Source organism: Chinchilla lanigera, unplaced genomic scaffold (genome assembly GCF_000276665.1).
Source record: "Chinchilla lanigera isolate Chin_1 unplaced genomic scaffold, ChiLan1.0 scaffold00168, whole genome shotgun sequence".
NCBI classification, from domain to species: domain Eukaryota; kingdom Metazoa; phylum Chordata; class Mammalia; order Rodentia; family Chinchillidae; genus Chinchilla; species Chinchilla lanigera.
This window is the reverse complement of record NW_004955569.1, coordinates 1,197,386-1,215,428: the sequence shown is the minus strand read 5'-3', so window position 1 is coordinate 1,215,428 and position 18,043 is coordinate 1,197,386. Positions and strand designations below refer to the sequence as shown.

General features: G+C 42.1%; 1 long non-coding RNA gene across 2 annotated transcripts; it reads left to right on the top strand.

Moving 5' to 3' along the window:
- Positions 1-229: 229 nt before the first annotated feature.
- Positions 230-16,706, top strand: LOC102004338. Of its 2 annotated transcripts, XR_001232427.1 has the most exons (5): positions 230-4,442; positions 11,731-11,969; positions 12,074-12,771; positions 14,251-14,483; positions 16,230-16,706. It is a non-coding gene; the product is annotated as an uncharacterized LOC102004338 (long non-coding RNA). The 2 variants fall into 2 exon arrangements; XR_265045.2 differs by lacking the exon at positions 11,731-11,969.
- Positions 16,707-18,043: the final 1,337 nt, after the last annotated feature.

The window sequence follows — 18,043 nt, the reverse complement described above, 5'->3', positions numbered from 1 at the left end:
TACTTGGCAGATTATAAGGCAGAGTGGCTCATGGCAGAGAGCTACAGCTCAGGGTGGCAGACAACAGCAAAAGCAACCAGCACACACCAGGCTGAATGGGGGAGGAATCGCCTCAAGCACTCTCTTCCTCTCCCTTACATATGCAAACTATCCACCTTAGGGCAGGTGCAGTTCTCACACCCTTAATCAAACTCTAATAGCCTGACTCTTGGCAGCATGAGGCTTTGGGGGGACACACAGACATAAACCATAACAGTAGCTGAGGATCAAGTGAGATTAAACAGTTGGAGCACTGAACAGGATACAACAGAAGACAGTGGCTCATGCCCCACAAGTCACCTAATTAGAATCATAACATTGTGGAAGGGATGTAGCTATTGGAAGCCCACCATCAGGCCTTAAGAAGGGCTATTTGTTGTTGCTCACTGCCCTACAGATGTAAACAAAGTGGCCAAAGTGCATCAGGGTCCAACTGAAAACCCCAGAATTTTCCTCAGGTGGCTCCTAAAGGCCTATCAGACATACACTCCATTTGATCCACAGGCACCTGTGAATGCTTGCATTGTTAATACTGCTTTTGTTACCCTGTGGGCCCCTGATATGTACCACATGTTACAGAAACTGGATAGGTTTGCAGGGATGACTATGACTCAGTTGATTGAGGTGACTCAAAAGGTGTTCCATAATAGGACAAAAAGTGGAGACTTCAGAAAGAACAGATGAGAGTGTCATTGGTGGCTTACAAGGAAGGGACTCAGCCAGGGACTGGAGAAAAAGGAGAGGACAAACGGCCTCAATGGGGAGGATGCTGCACTCCTCTAGATCCCGACCAGTGAGCCTCTTGCAAGGAGAAGGGACATTTCAGGTGAGAATGTCCAAAACTGCTGGAAAAGGAAAAGAAGGAAGTGTTTGTGATAGATTCAGGGGAAGTTTCAGAATGATGGGGTCATGGGTCTCTGTCTTTTGGCCCCAGGAAACCCATCTTAACTGCAATATTAGGGTGAAAGCCTATTAGATTTTTGGTAGATACTGGTGCAGACCTATTGGTAGTTGCAGAGCTGATAGCCCCACTCCTAGGTCAGAAAGTATATGTTCAAGGGGCAATGGTCAAACTTCGACATATTCTTTTTGTGAGCCACAACAGGTTCAGCTTGGATGACAAGTAGTTAGTCAGTCCTTTGTGCTTATGCCTGACAGTCTCTTTCCCCTCCTGGGATGAGATCTTTGCAAGCTAGGGGCCAAAATTTCTTTCATATTTAAGGAACTATTTTAACTACAGGAGAAAAATCCCCATTAAAGGCTCATGTTTTGACTATTACTTTACATAGGCAGGAGGAATACTGCCTTCTGGACTCCCATATGTGAGGGCAATCTGTTCTCCCTTCTTGGACACAACATTTCCCCAAGGTTTGAGCTGAAGGCAATCCTCTTGGTTTGGTGACGCATGTGCCCCTGGTTATAGTAGAGTTGGTAGGGCATGCAAAGCCAGTTCACCTGAGATAGTACCCAGTGGCTATGGAAGCCAGGAGAGGGAGTAAGCCCCTTATACAGAGATTGCTGAAAGCAGGCATATTAAGAGAATTCCAGTCTCCATGAACTACGCCTTTCCTGCAAGTTCATAAGCCTGGTACAAATGGATATTTCCTGGTCCAATACTTACAAGCCATCAAGGCCTTGGTAGTTACCCCTCACCCTTCTGTACCTAAACTCTACACTTTGCTCTGTTTGCTCCCACCTACCCAAATCTGGTATACTGTGTTACCTAAAAGGTGCTTTCTTCTGTGTTCCCTTGTCTGGTGCATCATAAGAATTGTTTGCTTTTGAATGGGAGGAACTGGAGGCAGGGGATGAAAGTGCCAATTAACTTGGACAAGGCTCCCTTAGGCATTTAAGAACTCCCCAGTGATCTTTGGGAAAGCCCTATCCAGTGCCTTTTAGCTTAGAAAACCCTCCAATAACTTTATTACAGTGTGTTGATTATTTGCTTCTGGTAGTTGAAACACGGGAGCTCTGCCAACAAAAACAGACTGTTGGAATTGCTGTAGGATAAAGGGTACTGTGTTTCAAAGAAAAAGGCTCAAATTTGTGTATAAACTGTAAAATTTCTTGAGTTTGTGCTAAAGGATGGGACTCACTCCCTGTCAGCCTCCTGTACCCAGGCCATACAGGACTTAAAGGAACTTCATCCAGGAAAGACTTGAGGGAATTCCTGGGGACAGTTGGATACTGTTGCCTTCGGATTCCCAATTTTGCAGCCATCACAAAGCCCTTATATGATGCTTTCAAAGGCAGCAAAGGCCCCCCACCAGTAGAGTGGAACCCTGAAACCCAAACAGTCTTTGAGATTCTGAAAGAAAAGCTGGTAAGTCCTCCTATGCCGGCAACATCCAACATTACCAAAGCATTCTAACTGTTTGTACTTGAAAAAGAAGGCATTGCTCAGGGTGTCCTAAGTCAGACTCTAGGATCCTGGAAGTGCCCAGTGGCATATTTGTCCAAAAGACTATGTGGCAACCAGGTGCCCCCCCTGCCTGTATACCCCTCATGACCATCATTATAGTCAAAGAAGATGGTAAACTGACTTTGGGACAAAAGCTAACTGTGTTTGTTCCCTGTGCAGCAGAGACCTTGCTGAAGGGAACTGGTGGTAAGTGCCTGTTGGGAACCAGACTGGCCCACTACCAAGGGACTCTTTTGAAAGATCCCTGACTGGCTATTAAAACAATTCAGGCCCTCAGTCCTGCTTCTCTTTTGCCTATGTCCCTGGAGTTGCCTGAGCATGACTGTATGAAGTGATTCAGACAATCTACTTAGCCTGACCAGACCTACAAGACATGCCCCTCCAGAACCCTGACCTGAGCCTGTTTTCAGACAGCAGCAACGTGATAACCAATGGAGTTTGGAGGGTGAGAGTGGCTGTCATCACCACTGAATGGATTGTTCAGTCTGAGGCTTTGCCTCCTGGGACAGCTGCTCAGAGGGCTGAGCTAATCACTCTCACTTCATCCCTAGAGGTAGGGAAGGGTAGGTGAGTAACCATCTATACTGATTCCCTGCTATGCATTTGCCACCCTAAATGTGCATGGTGCTATCCACAAAGAGAGGGGCTTATTGACTACAGGGGGAAAAGATATCAAAAACTCCCAAGAAATTTTAAGCCTCTTACAGGCTATTTGACTGCCTGCCAAAGTTGCTGTGATCTATTTCCCTGGGGACCAAAAGGGCAATTTGATGGAAGCTCAAGGAATCTAATAGTGGACTTGGCAGCCAAGCAAGCCATCACTGGAGAGTTGCTTCCAGCGGTCTGGGCCTTAGTGGCTCCATTTGTCAAGCCATCCAAGTATTCAGAAGCAGAATTAAAATGGGCCAGTACAAAGTGGGCCACAGAGAAAAATGGGTGGCACATCCTGCCCAGAGGAACAGTGTTCCTCCCTGAAGTTTTAGGACATTTTGTGATACAGGAGTTGCATAGCCATACTCAGGAAAGACTACCATGGCAGAATTAGTAGGCTGCCACTTCTTTGTTCCCAGACTGTGGACTTTGTGTGCTTTGGTGGCTGCCAGGTACACAGCCTGTGCACATAACAATCCAGTTGCTCACCCTCAACAACAACTGGGCCTCTGAAGGCAAGGACTTTGCTATTTGAGGATGATGAAGTAGACTTTACTGAAATCAAACCTACGAGTGGTAAAAAAAAGCATTTACTGGTTTTGATCTGCACCTACTCCGGCTGAGTGGAAGCCCTCTCCACTAGGCCTGAGACATCTAGAGAAGTGGTAAAAGCCCTGATGGAGCTGATTATACCCCAGTATAGGCTCCCCATGATGATAGGTTCAAATAATGGAACTGCTTTTGTGGGTAGAATAATCGAAAGTTTGTCAGAAGCCCTGGGGCTAAAATAGAAGCAGCTTACAGCCTACTGATCACAGAGTTCTGGCCAAGTGTGGGGACAAAACCAAACTCTAGAAAGCACCCTAGCCAAGCTCTGCCAAGAAACTGGACCTAACTGGGTGATTATGCTTCCAGTGGCCCTCCTACAGTCTCGATGCACCCATACTGAGATGGGGTAGCTCCATTTGAGATAATATTTGGGAGGCCTCTCCCACTTTTGCTTATTCTGGAAGGACTACAGGAGATGGAAACTCATGAAAGCCTTGCAGCAGACTTTAAAGGATCTGCAACAGACTGTGCTATGACATCCCATCTTGATTTATTCTCCTGTTCATTCTTTTGAGCCAGGAGACAAAGTTCTAGTTAAAACTTTGAAAGAGGAGTCCCTCCAGCCAAAATGGGAGCATCTTCATGAGTTAATCCTAACCATTCCAACTGCTCTTAAAGTTATAGGTTGTGCTCTGTGGATTCACCACTCCTGAGCCAAGGGGTGGATGCCTGAGCTGCTGGCGGAACAGATACAGCCACCTGCACCTGAGACTACTGCATGGTAATATTCCCAGAAACTCTAGCAAAAGTTCATGGTGACCTGACCAACATCGTGACTCCTATTGTGATTTTCATCCTGTACAGCTTTCTTCCAGGACTGATCAAGGGAAAAACAATGTACTCCTACACCATAACCAGACACCCTCAGGCTGCAGTCGTAGTTGAGACTTTATATCCTGGTAACATGCCTGATAATATTAAAGTAGACCTGACTTTCCCCCAATGCAAACTTTAGCTGGTGGGAGTGTCCTAATAGAGGTGAATTTACTATGTGCTTCATTGAGAAAGAGAGACTAAATTGGGACCACATTGAGGAGATAGTAACAAGCAGGTTCTACCTTTGCCCAGAAGCCCTGAGAAACTGTAATGACAAAAATGAATGGTAGTGTCCACTGTCTTGGTTACTTTTCTCTCATTGTTGAGACAAAATACCTAATGCCTACAAATAAGGACAGCTTTATTTAGCTCACAATTTGTGGAGGTTTCAGTCCATACTTGACTGTCTCCAAGGAAGAGTGGCTCATGGCAGGGGGAAACAGTTCATGGCAGCAGAGAACAGCAAATGCAGCAAGAACAAAAAGGGAGAAGTGGCAGCAGGCAAGCCTCTTTCCCTCCCTTATATTGTATGCAGGCTCCTCACCCAAGGGCAAGTGTACCACTCACACCCATAATCCCAGCACAGTGCCATGAATCAGTCATAAACGCTAGAAGCCTACCCTGAACTGCATGAGGCTTTGGGGGGATATCCAGACTCATTCTGCCCCTGGCCACCCGAAGACTCATGTACATCCCTTTATGTAAAAGATGTTTAGTTCATCTTTAAGAGTTGCCAGAGTCCTAACAGTCACAGCACTGGTGAAAATCCAAGCCCCAAATCTCCAAGATGTAAGGCAAACTGTTATTGCAAGCCCCTATACAAATGAAAAGTTAAACACTTTCAACATTGAATGGCACAAGATAAACATTACCATTCCAAAAGGTAGAAACAGGAATAGAAAGCATTGAGACCAAAGCAAGTCCAACATGCAGCAGGGCAAACAAGTCCTGTGGTTCTATATTCAACATCTGAGGCAATCTGGCAAATTGTGAGCTCCATGTGGCTCCACATCAGTGGCACTTCTGGTGGTTGTAGCTCCCATGGCTTCTCTCTTAGACCTGTTCTGCTCAATCTTTGCAGCTTTCCTTAGATGATCCACGTTCCTGGTTTTTCCAAATTTCTGGGTTTCCACTGCACCTTTGGCTTCACACTCATATCTTCACACATTGCCCTCTCAGAGGCACATAACCTGCCTCCCAGGCCTTCTGAAATCTAGGTGGAAGCCTTTTTAACCACAGAACTCTTGCATTCTGCATGCACCTAAAACCAGCACCTTGTAGATAATGCCAAGGTCTTCTGTCAGCTGGAACAGTAGCCAGGCTTTCTTTTTCCTTGGCTGTAGGGCTTGAATGCTTGGATCCCTGAGCACTCTGAACCTGATTCTGAGGAACAAATTCACTGTTCCGCCACTATTCTGGCACATGGTGCAGCCACCACCGCTCTGGCTCATGGTACAGCCTCCAACATTCTGGAAAATGGTACTCTGCAGCTTTCCCCTCAAAGCAAAGTCTCAACTTTGCAGGTTTGAGGCTGCAAAGGGTGGTGTTATGGTTTGTGTTTGGATGTCCTCCCAAAGCCTCATGTAGCCCTCATGGGGAGGGCTACTACAGTTTATGATTGATTCATGAGTGTGAGTGGTATACCCACCCTGGGGCAGGTAGTTTCCATACAGTGCAAAGGAGGGAAAGAGGCTGCTTGCTGCAGCCCCTCCCATTTTGCTTTTGTTGTTTTTGCTGTTGTCTGGTGCCATAAATTGTTACCTGTGCCATGTGCCACTCTGCCTTGAAGCCAGCCAAATATGGATTGAAACCTCCACAAACTGTGAACTAAATAAACATTCCCTTCTTTAATTTTGGGCATTGGGTATTTTGTCTCAGCAACAAGAAAAGTAACTAAGAAGCAAGTGGAGACTTGCTTCTTCCTGTGATGCCCCCAGGCCATCTTTTCTATTCTCCTGTTCCTTCTCTGCAATTGAGATCTCCTCAGCTCTATCTTTGCAACCAATAGCTAATGAAGCATCCTTTCTGGCCAAACTCACAACATTTTAAGTCATCCTGCTGGACTCTTTTCTCTTGATTCTTAACATAAATCGGGCTAAAAACCCCCAACAGTAGCCATGCCACAGCCTCAACATTCAAATGCCTTGTAATTTCTTTTGTCAGATTAATCAGTCTGCTGCCCTTAATCTCAGTCTCAGACAGAGTCTCTGGACATGAGCAAAATGCAGACAAACTTTTTGCCAAGCCATAACACAGATCATCTGCACTCCGACAACCAATGCAGTTCTTCCCAGCAGAAACCTCCTGCACCCAGTCTGTACTGGCAAGATTTTTATAAGCCTTCTGGTCTTCTAAGCTCTGACCAGAATCTCCCATACAGAACAAGCAAAGGTGTTCTAGCACTTTTCTTTCAGGTGAAATCTCCAAACCTTTCCAAACACTTCCCACAAGCCATTTCCAAAGGCTCTTGAACCACATGGTCAGGTATAGTCTCAGCTATGACCCCACTCCTTTCGTACAAAATTCTGGCCTGGTTACTTTTCTGTCATTATTGATACAAAATTCCTGATGCCTAACATTAAAGAAGGGAATGTTTATTTAGCTCAGTGTTTGTGGAGGTTTCAGTTCATATTTGGCTGGCTCCATGGCAGAGTGGCACATGGCACAGGGCAACAGTTCATGGCAATAGAAAATAGCAAGAGTAGTAAGTGCAAAAGGGAGGAGGGGCAGGTGGCAAGCCCCTTTCCCTCCCTTACATTGTATGCAGAGTCCCCACTCCATGGCAGGTGTACCACTCACACCTATAATCCCAGTATTGGGCCATGAATCAATTATAAATTCTAAAAGCCTGCCCCATGACTGTATGAGGATTTGGGGGCACATCTAGAGACAAATCATAACATCCACCCTGGGGATGTGAAACTATAGGACATTATGGGGATTGATATGAAAAAGAACTACCAGAAAAAGAAAAGTGGTGGATCCAAAATGATAGACAACTTATAGCTGAGAAATACCTAGTCCTGCACTATGTTCATGGGCTAGACACCCCTTTTTGCATGAGGGTTCATATCACACTCAAAGACCATGAAAACCCCAGATGGTTAACAGGGCAAACATGGGGTGTCTGGATGAGCAGACAGGGCACTAGAGGTGGAGATCCTGGCATTCTGATCACCTTTAAAAGACTATATTAGTGCCTAAGTCCCCAGTTAACCCTTTTCCTGCAGCTTCACTTGAAATACACATACAGCTGGAAAAACATCAAATTCCAAAAATAGAACAGGTACCCACTTCTAACAAAACAGCCTTGAGGGTTGACCTGTCTCAACTGAGTTTGCAAGCTGGCATTTATGAAATGTTAAACAAAGCTCACTATGTACTTAATCTCTCCAATCCTGAGCTTGCAGAGTGTTGTTGGATGTGCATAAAGCCCAGGCCACCATTTTATGAGGCATATGCCTCCCCGGAAAGCCTGATCCCCTGTGAGCTCAAATGCAGCCCACAGGAAGAAAATATCCTTCCTTTACTCTTGATAGAAACCACATATGGACAAGGTCTATGAGTAGGCAGTGGAACTTATCAACCGCCATGCAACCAGACTCTGCCCCTGACCCAGGTCTATTAGGCTCCTAAGGAGACCTGGTTCATATGTCCTGCTGGATTACTTATGTGTGTATGTAGGGAGCAATGAATCTTAGCATACTATTTTAGATAAAATAGTTTTGATAAAAGCCTGCATGGTGCCTCAGGAAGCCTCCCGGGACAGTGCAAGCGCTAATTCCCCAGATCAACACTGCCCAGGAATGTTTCCCCAAGATAAGGGGGTGCCTAGGCCTAGGTGACCCTCCGTGACCCTGCCTGGGCAGTGCCATCTCCTGGCCCTAGGTAAACATTGTAACCCTAAAGGAATGCATAGGTTGTAAAAAAGGAGATAATGGGGGAAACATCTATCATGGTTTGACACTCGAACTGCAACTGACCTGGGGTCCAGCGGGATGAGAGAAACACCATATGCCCACCGGGGTCAGAGAATGTAACACCCCAATCTGTTGTCAATGGAAACCAAAATGTATATAAGGTGAAACAAAGTTAGCCATGGGCCCCCGCTTCCAGATTGGCAAAGGAAGTGAGGGTGTCTAGCCTCAAATTAAACTCTGTTTTGTTCTCAATAAATGGGTTTTTTCTTGTGGAATACAGCCCAATTGGTGCCAGGGAATTTCTGCCATAACATGTAGATATAAAGTATGGAGGACATAGACCCTGTCTCTTAGTGCTAATGCCTCCCAGGGTGTCAGCTCTACTGGGAGAAGAGGAATTTAGACAGTTTCCTTTATATAAACAACATTAGGTCTGAAGAGCACCCCAGGGAGTCCTTCCAGTACTGTTAGGAGTGAGCCTGGCAGGATCTGTTGGTATGGGTGCCAGAGCTTTGCTTCACACAGAAATGGGACTACAGGGAATTTCAAGCCTGGCTCACTCCATAGACAATGTGTCTGGGGTCCACAACATGGTTCAAAGATTACATGACCAAATAAACTCACTGGCAGTAGTACTACACAATCGGAGGGGACTAGACCTCCTTTTTATGGAACAAGGGGGGCTATGTACAGCCTTGGGGGAAGAATGATATTTCTCTGCTAACCAATCAGGAGTCATAGTTGAGATTCTAAATAGGATAAGACAAGGGATAGATGAACAAGCATGAAACAGAATAAAACAACCAGGGCTGGCATGAACAACTGCTTTATTGGAAAACCTGGTTAACTTCCCTGGTCACCAGGCTAACTGGCCCCCTCTTATAATAATTGTGATACCTTTGGGCCATGTTTAATTCATTGGACGAAAAGTAGACTTCAAAGCACTGTAAATCAGGTACAGATGATGGTCCTGATGAACCACCAGCATATGAAGGATTATATGTATCCTAAATAAGGAAAATATGTCCTTGAGGGGGGAATGACATGGCTAAAGTGACTCCATTTGAGATATGTGATAAATATTTTAAAACACATAGACTTATAAACCTGTGAGCACGAGGCCAAGTTGATCTCCTTGAACTGTGTTTTGCCTTTTTTTAATAGTTAAGTATTTTGTAAACTGTATTATACAGTATTCTTTCAGGGGATACATTGCTATCAACCTATAGTAACATGAAAATATAAGCAATAAGTTAAATACGCATAATGCAGTGCACATTATATAGTTTTCTCTAGCCTTAATTATGCTTAGACATATAAATTCTCAGTTGGGTAGTATAATCTAAAATTGTATCTACTGTATATCTGAAATATCAGAGATAATTCATGGAATGTAATACACTGTGGAACATGTGGTTAAATTCCCTGCAGCTCATTTATGTTTTTTACCATTACTAGGAAAATATATAGTTTATATTGGTATGATTATTCCAGCCAGTGCTGGAATGGTTAAAATATCTTATTATTATTAAGTTCATTGGTAAAATTTAGCAACATATGATAATGACATTCATCATTGTCTTGGTTACTTTTCTCTCATTGCTGAGACAAAATACCCAACACCCAAAATGAAGGAAGGAAAGGTTTATGTAGCTCACAGTTTGTAGAGGTTTCAGTCTATACTTGGCTGGCTCCGAGGCAGAAGGTAGCAAAGCAACAAGAGCAAAGGGGGGAATGACAGCCAAACAGCAAAGCAGCCAGAGCAAAAGGAGGAATGGCGGCAAGCAGCTTCTTTCCCTGCCTTACTTTGTAAATAGGCTACCCCCACCTAAGGGGCGTGTGGCTCTCACATAATCTCCATGCCCTCCTCTTCCACAGGCTCAGGATGTATACAAAGTAAGCACCCTGGCTTCCTGCTGAGTCACTTAGCCAAACCTCTAGACTCCCCAAGTTGACACAATGTTTCAACCATAACAATCATATAGAATTTGTACCTGTACATGATATATATTGGTGCCTATATTTTCCATTCCGTTTGGTTCCATTCAAATCTTTCTCCCTTCCTTATCTATAGTTTATTTCCACTTTATCCATTTTCTCATTTTTTTGTATTCTCTTCCTTTGTTTCTCGTCCATCCCTTGTTCCACTTTCTTTCTGTAAAATTTCTTATTAATTCACAATATCTGTTATACATTTTGATTCTTATTTATACTTTCAGTTTCTCACACCAGAGAGACAATGCAGTATTTACACACGTGTCTGATTTATTTCATGTAAGAATATGGTCTCAAGGGCAATCAGTTTAGCTATAAACGTGTTGTTTATCATTACTTATGGGTGAATCGTACTCCATTGTATAAAAAGCATCATTTTTATCAATTTATCACTTGATGGATTTTGGATATATTTTTAAGAATTAGTTATTACAAACTGTGCTGCTATAAACATGGGTGCACATATATCACTGTGCTATCATACTTTTAATTCTTTTAGAAAGATACCAAGAGTGGAATAGTGGGTCAAATGAGAACACTAGCCTTAGTTCTTTGAGGAATCTCCACATTAATTTCCACTGTGCATGTGTAATATGGACAATATCTTAAGTTTACGAGTGTTTACACATAGTAAAGTAAGACAAATACAATTATATATGAGATGTTACCACTTTTATAAATTTGAGTAAGTGAAAATTAAATTAACATAAAATCAGTAGTAGCCTGAGGAAATGGTGAAATAAAGGAAGTTCTCAGAAGGAAAAGTTTCACAGAGCTAAAGAAGAATTTAATGGATTTAATTTATTCCATGTCTTGACAATGATGATGATGTCAAAATTTAACAAATTGTACATTTTGTGTCAAAAGATACATCATTAATCATTAAAGCTATTACAAACAAAAAGAGATAATTTTCTACGAGAAAAAGCTTGTCGTTTTTCCATCTTTAGAGGAAGAGGTCTGGAAATATCACTGTGTATGTCCTCTTCGTCTGGGACTTGATCAGGCACAACTGAGAAGTGTAGACAGGGCTTAGCGCCAAGTACAAGGAATACTTTCTTTTTCGGATATAAAATATTAAAGATATCACATAACTTTTTTATGCCTCTGACTTTTCATGGATAAATGTAAAAATGAAATCACATAAAAATGAACCAATGCATTATTAATGTGCATGTGTAGATAAACTAATGAGTGTTATCTATTTATTACAATAAAATATATAGAAGGCATAATTTCATTAATATGATGAATGTCCCAATATGTCTCTGAGAACAGTCACATCTCGGCGGGCACAGCTCTCTATGAAGTCTCCAACCAGAGCGGGCTGTGTACCAAGAGGTCGTGGGAACAGGGTCTTCCTCCGCTCATGAAAACCAGCCCAGCCCTGTCCCTGCTGTTCTTCAGAGGAGCTCAGCGCTGAATGGCAGGTGTTCCCTCTTGGGATCAGGATTGAACACAGAGGCTCGCCGTTGAGGTTGGGTTGAACTGCGTTTTTCTTTTTGCTATTTTAAAAGGTAATTCATGTAGAACAAGAGGTACTGCGTGCATTAGTGGATATAAATGGGATAAACAGTGGACACGTGGCAGTTTCCTGAGCAGGATGTCTCTGTGTTTGCAGGTGTCCAGTGTGAGCTGCAGCTGGTGGAGCCCGGGGAGGCTTGCTGCAGCCTGAAGGGTCCCTGAGACTCTGCGGCCTCTGCATTTACCTTCAGTGATTACTGCTGTGAATCAGGTCCATCAGGCTCCAAGGAAGCACCTGGAATCGGTTGATCTTGTTGCAAAAAGAAACAAAGATAACAGATACACGAAAGAATACTCCACATCTGTGAAAGAAAGATTCACCATTTCTAGAGATGAGTCCGAAAGCATTGCCTATCTGCACGCAGAAAGTCTGAGTACCAACAACGCTGCTGTGTATTGCGTGCCAGAGACGGTGAGGAGACCTCAGTGCAAGCCCACACATACCTCCCTGCAGCGGCGCTCGCGGCCAGCAGGGGGCGGTCAGGACACACCGAGTTTAGAATTAACCGTGAGGCAGGTGCAAGGGGTTTGGGGATTGGAAACCGTTAACAGCTGGTTGCCCGTCGGAGTCTAATCTGCCTGTCCTTCTAATATTTCCCCAGAGAACAATTTTAAGTGTATATCCTGTTCCTATCACTGACTTCTCTGAATTGGGCGTGTTTTCTGGGGAAAAGCCTATGGGGAAAGAATATGGGGACACATTCTCATCTGCATGAAAGTCCCTGAGTTTCTTATGGAAGCAGAAATGAGTCCACTGTCAGCAAGATCAAATCCTAAGGAGCGCAGGGGAACTTGGTGAGTCTTTTCCAATCAGACTCAGGACAGAGATCTCTGGGGTCCTCAGATTGGACAAATTTGAGAATTTATATTAAATCTACTGGGCTGTTGATATGATGGTCATGTCCTGTACTCTATGATGTAGTTTGTGTCAGAGCAGTCTCAGCAATGGTGGAGGTCCTCTTTGACTGCAAATCCATGCCATCTATCCCATGGTTTTACTAAAAAATCTCATGGGTATCTCATTCTCCTTGAAAGTGGAAGCTATTCCGGGTGTAGGTGCTCATGCTTGTAATCCCAGCACTCGGGAGGCTAAGGCAGGAGGATTGCTGTAAGTTCGAGGCCAGCCTGGGCTATATAGTTAGTTCAGGGGCATCCTGAACTATATAGCAAGACCCTGACTCAAAAAAACAAAAAAAAGAAAGTGGAGGCTGGGTTCTCTGGTCTTAATCCCAGGGCTCATACCCTTGATCTGGCACTCAGGTGTGGCTCAGGCAATGACCCCGCAGGGACCTGGTCAATGCCAAAGGACTTTCTCAGTAACCATTGTCCAGGTCCCCGCTCCAAGGCAGACATGTCATGGTGAAATGTCCTGGTGATGAAAGGCTGCTTACCTGGTTGCAGTCAGGAAGCAGAAGGAGAATGGATGAGTCTGTGACAAGTGTGCACCCCTTGCCCAGAGACCAGACCCACAGACTGGGCCTCACCTTCAAACACAAGACTTTCAGGGACATTTTAGATCCAAACCATAATAACCATCTGCACAGTGCCCCCAAGTGACACCTGCACCTATATTTAACTTAATCACAGGCCAGGATGGTCCAGACTTGTCCATACATGACACTGATCATTGTCATGGTTATTTTAAAACTTATGCTAACCAAGCTCTTTTTATTAGTAAATTGGCTAAAATGTTTGTTATTATTTGTCTTCTGATAAACACTAATTCTTGGGTAATCTTGTGATCACTGTTTACAGGAAATTTTCACCCTTTTGAAGACAAATTCAGAGTAACAGGATAGGTCTAGGAGGCCATAGTGAACATATGAGCCTGGGTTGAGGAAAGGGCAGAAAGATACACACTATTTGAGGGGACTTGATTTAATTCTTGGAAAACTTAGCAGAGTTTACTTCTGAATCTAACTGGTCTTGGGTTTTTTTCTTTTTTCAATCAGTAACTAAATGTTGTTATTCACAGTTGGTCTATGGAAACTTTATACTTCTTTATCGTTTTATTCTTTTCAGAATGAATGTCAAGTGAATCATTCATTTCTGTTAGGTTACAAAATTTATTTGTGCAAAATTATTTGTTATATGCTATATAAAAAGTACACATATATAAAATATATGAAATCATTCATTATGTAATGTATATTGTTTTATTTATTATATTTTACATATTTATATGTTAATAAAGAAGTACATATTCAAAATATACAGAGTCATAAAAGAATACAGACTTCATGAAAAGAAAAATAATATGATGTTCTTTCAAAGGTGTTAAATTGAAAGGTTCTTTCAATGGTGATATATTTTTATGGTGGACTCTAGAAGGTGTCATATATTACTGAAAACCCAGTGCTCTCCCGTCTGTTAGAGAAGAAATAGAAAGTGCATGGGCAGTAATCTCAATGACCAAGGTTATCCAAGCAACATTTCACCATACTAATAAATGTCTGGAAGCTAATGTCTACTACTTTGAGCACCTCTTGTAATTCCAGAGGTCAAAGGTAATCTCTATTAATCTCATATCTAAAAAACTTAGTATTAAAATATTTATAGAAGTTTTTCTTTTCTTGAAGTGTATAAATTTATAAATGCAAATACATTTTTGGATATATATATGTATGGCAATCATTCTAATATTTCATCTTTTATGCAGATTTGAGAACTTTTTTTCATTATTTACTAAACAGTTGGTAATTTCTGTTTATCTGTGCTAATAAAACTGAATTTTGTTCAATATTTTCTTTTATTTTAAATTTAGAGATTTTGATTAATATGCAATAACTGCACATATTCACGGGATGCAGTATAGTATTTTAAAACATGGGCCTAATATGTATTGATTAATTCTGGCTAATTAACCAAATAGAAATCTCATCATGACTTTGCATTTGTAGAATTCAAAGTGCTCTCTTTTGATTACTCTCAATGTATTTAACAAGAGACTGAGAACTGTACTCACCACTCTGTGCTGGAGAAATTCAGCGCTTACTGCTTTTTTTTTAAAACAGTTTTTGGCACCTGATAGGTAATGTCTTTCTTCTTACAACACTTTGCAGCTTCTAGTCATTACTCTTTACTTTCTGATCAACTTGTTTTATCCTCCACATAGAGAGAATGTGCAGCACTTTCCCTTACATATTTGACTTTGTCATCAAACACAGTGTCCTCCTGTTCTATACATATTGCTGCAAAGCACAGGATTTCATATTTTATTTTTATTTTTTAATTTTTTTCCTCTGGTACTGGGAACCGAACTCACGACCTTGCGCATGCCAGGCAGGCGCTTTTGCTGCTGAGCTAAATCCCCAGCCCGGATTTCATATTTTAAAGGATGTGGATATCAAAGATCTGTATACATTATTATACATTTTATTTCTGCTCTCTTTATTCATTCTTTCCTTTTGTAAAATATCAGCTTGGTTTCCTCTTCCTTGTCTTGGTCACTGATGGGTGAACACAGAGGTTATGTTGGAGCCTTTGCCACTGTGGAATCCTTGTGTTCATCACTACAAGTTTTTTATTCTCACTACTTCTTTCTACTGTATCCCAATAGCTTTCATTTTGTGTTTTAATTTTCATTTTGAAGATGGTATTAAATTCCTTTTTCATTATTTTTTTGATCCAAGAATTGTTTGAAAGTGCATTGTTTGGTATCTATACATCCTTAATCCATGTTCCATTGCAAATAACACAATATCACAAACTGGAAACTAATAATTTAACTAGCCTTCAATGGAGCACATAGTAAAACTGTGTTCTCTGGAGTGGTTCCATGGGGAAGTGGTGAAATGTTTGAAGAAAGAATCTATATCAAGTACAGATAAAAATTCCCTATGATGAATACTATTATGTATATCTAAAATGTAGAATGAAAAAATATGGGTCAGGCTCACTGTCATACCAAGTCACCATCACGGGAGTTACCTGCAGCCCCATGAGAACTACACCCATCCCCTAAAAGGATGGCCACCAGATTACTCAGTTACTGTCATGAGGCTCTACCTCTGAAAGGTCCACCACCCAGCACCACTACAGAGGGGACCAGGCAGCCTACACATTGAGTTTTGGAACAAATTCAGGCCAGGACCAAACCACAGCATCATGAAATCTTAGGTGTGATCAGCGAAGAGTGAACCAGAATCATTTACCAGGAAAGAACAGCTAATTTTATTTTTGTATATAATTTCTGCATTTGCTGCAGCTGAGTTTTATATGTCCTTTTTTGATTTCAAACATTTGTCTTTCAGTATGCCCTATTTCTATCTGTGACAAAGAATAGAAGTTGTTCCAGCCAATGTTAAGGCTCACATCCAACATCTACCTCTTTATCAATATGTTTCCTCAGTAAATAAAAACAGTTCACCATGGAGAAGTGGCTGGCATCAGGTCTGGATTTGATTTGGGAGCATCTGTGAGTGCCCCAAAGTGAGGAAGCTCTCAAGGTACAAAGGGTGTTGGTGTGTGAAAGTGCTCAGCAGTGCGAGTGTGGATGAGTCACAACGCCCAGCAGTGAGCATGTGGACACATCACAGCACTCAGCAGTTAGACTGGGGCTGCATCAAAGGGACACACGGAGGAGAAGCAAGGGCAACTAGAGGACAAACCTGGAACAACTGAAGCAGTAAAATAAATGGAGTACTGGATTCCATTCCCAAATAGATATACATGACTGCATAGAGATGTGAGCCAGAACTGAATAAATAACTGAGAGACAGTGTGTATGAGCAGGTCCGTACAGGTAAATAGTTATTATCTTTATATCTGTGTGTATCTATACAACTATCTACTTGTCTTTTCACCTACCTATTGGTGTGTGTATGTATATATATATATGTGTATAATATGTATATTTTATCAATTTGAGTTTAACAAGTACATAAAAGGATGCAAATTGTGCTTATCATGGATACCTTGCTGTACAGTTCACATATAGTTACCTATTATGTTTTATGAAGATCTACTAGCAAGATGCTTCATGGCTCCAAATGCAGGGAAAGAACATGGAGAGCTAATTAGTCACTTTGATCACTGCTCACTGCATGCGTGTGATAAAACATTTCAGTGAACACTGTTAATAGGTATAGTTGAGAGAGATTGAAAAAAATGATTTCATCTTACTATTGCATTCCCTAATTTGTGCCTTGTGAGACTGGAGGTCAGACTGTGGAGACTGGAGGGCAGATTGTGGAGTCCACATTGCTGGGGTCTCACACTGGGAAGAGATAGATCTGGGCTCTGATCTCCAGCACCACTTACCCCTGCAATCTCATGCATAATCCCAGACCTCAGAATGGAAGCTGTCAGGTGGGTTGTTAAGGGGACTTAGTCTCCAAGACAGGGATAATGTCTCAGTCATCAAGGAGGTTTCTCCTTTTGTGAACCACTGAGAGTGCAGATTGATTGCCAAGAATTGTGAATGTTGTTGCTCCAGTGAGATAGAAAATGTGTCACATAAGCTACAATCTGCCAATACTGACCAAAAAATTGACAATTCAGAAATATGTGACAGCCCTTGAAGATCAGTCACTAGCCAACGCATGTGAAGCAAGGAACAGAGTGGGCTCTTTTTTTAAAACCAGTTATACTTTTCCAGTTCTGAGGATGTTCATGCTCATCAGTGTTCTCCAGCGATGTGGGAGTCTATAAGTCTAGGGTGTCCATGCAAAAGCTTGCATCTCTATGTGAAAATCAAGGCTTTGTTGCTGAGTTCTATTTTAACAATGCTAGAAACTGAGACACCATGTGAGCAAAAGTATCTGTACCATGCTAAAATTAAAGTGTGTGCTTCTAATAGTGAACACATTTCCCTTCCATAGAGACATGTCAGATTCATACTCTTAAATGCACTTCACATGGAGATAGGGAAACCCAAGTCATGTGAGTCACTTAGGCCCTTTTAACTTATCATAAAATCTTGTGTCAGTGTAGGTTTACTCCAAACTGAAGATCTTTGCAACATTTTGTTGCTGCACAATATTTTGGGCTATCCATGTTTTTAAAATGAGCTTAGGAAAATGGAAAGGGATTTGAGTTGGAATCCTTCACTTGAGAGCATATATAT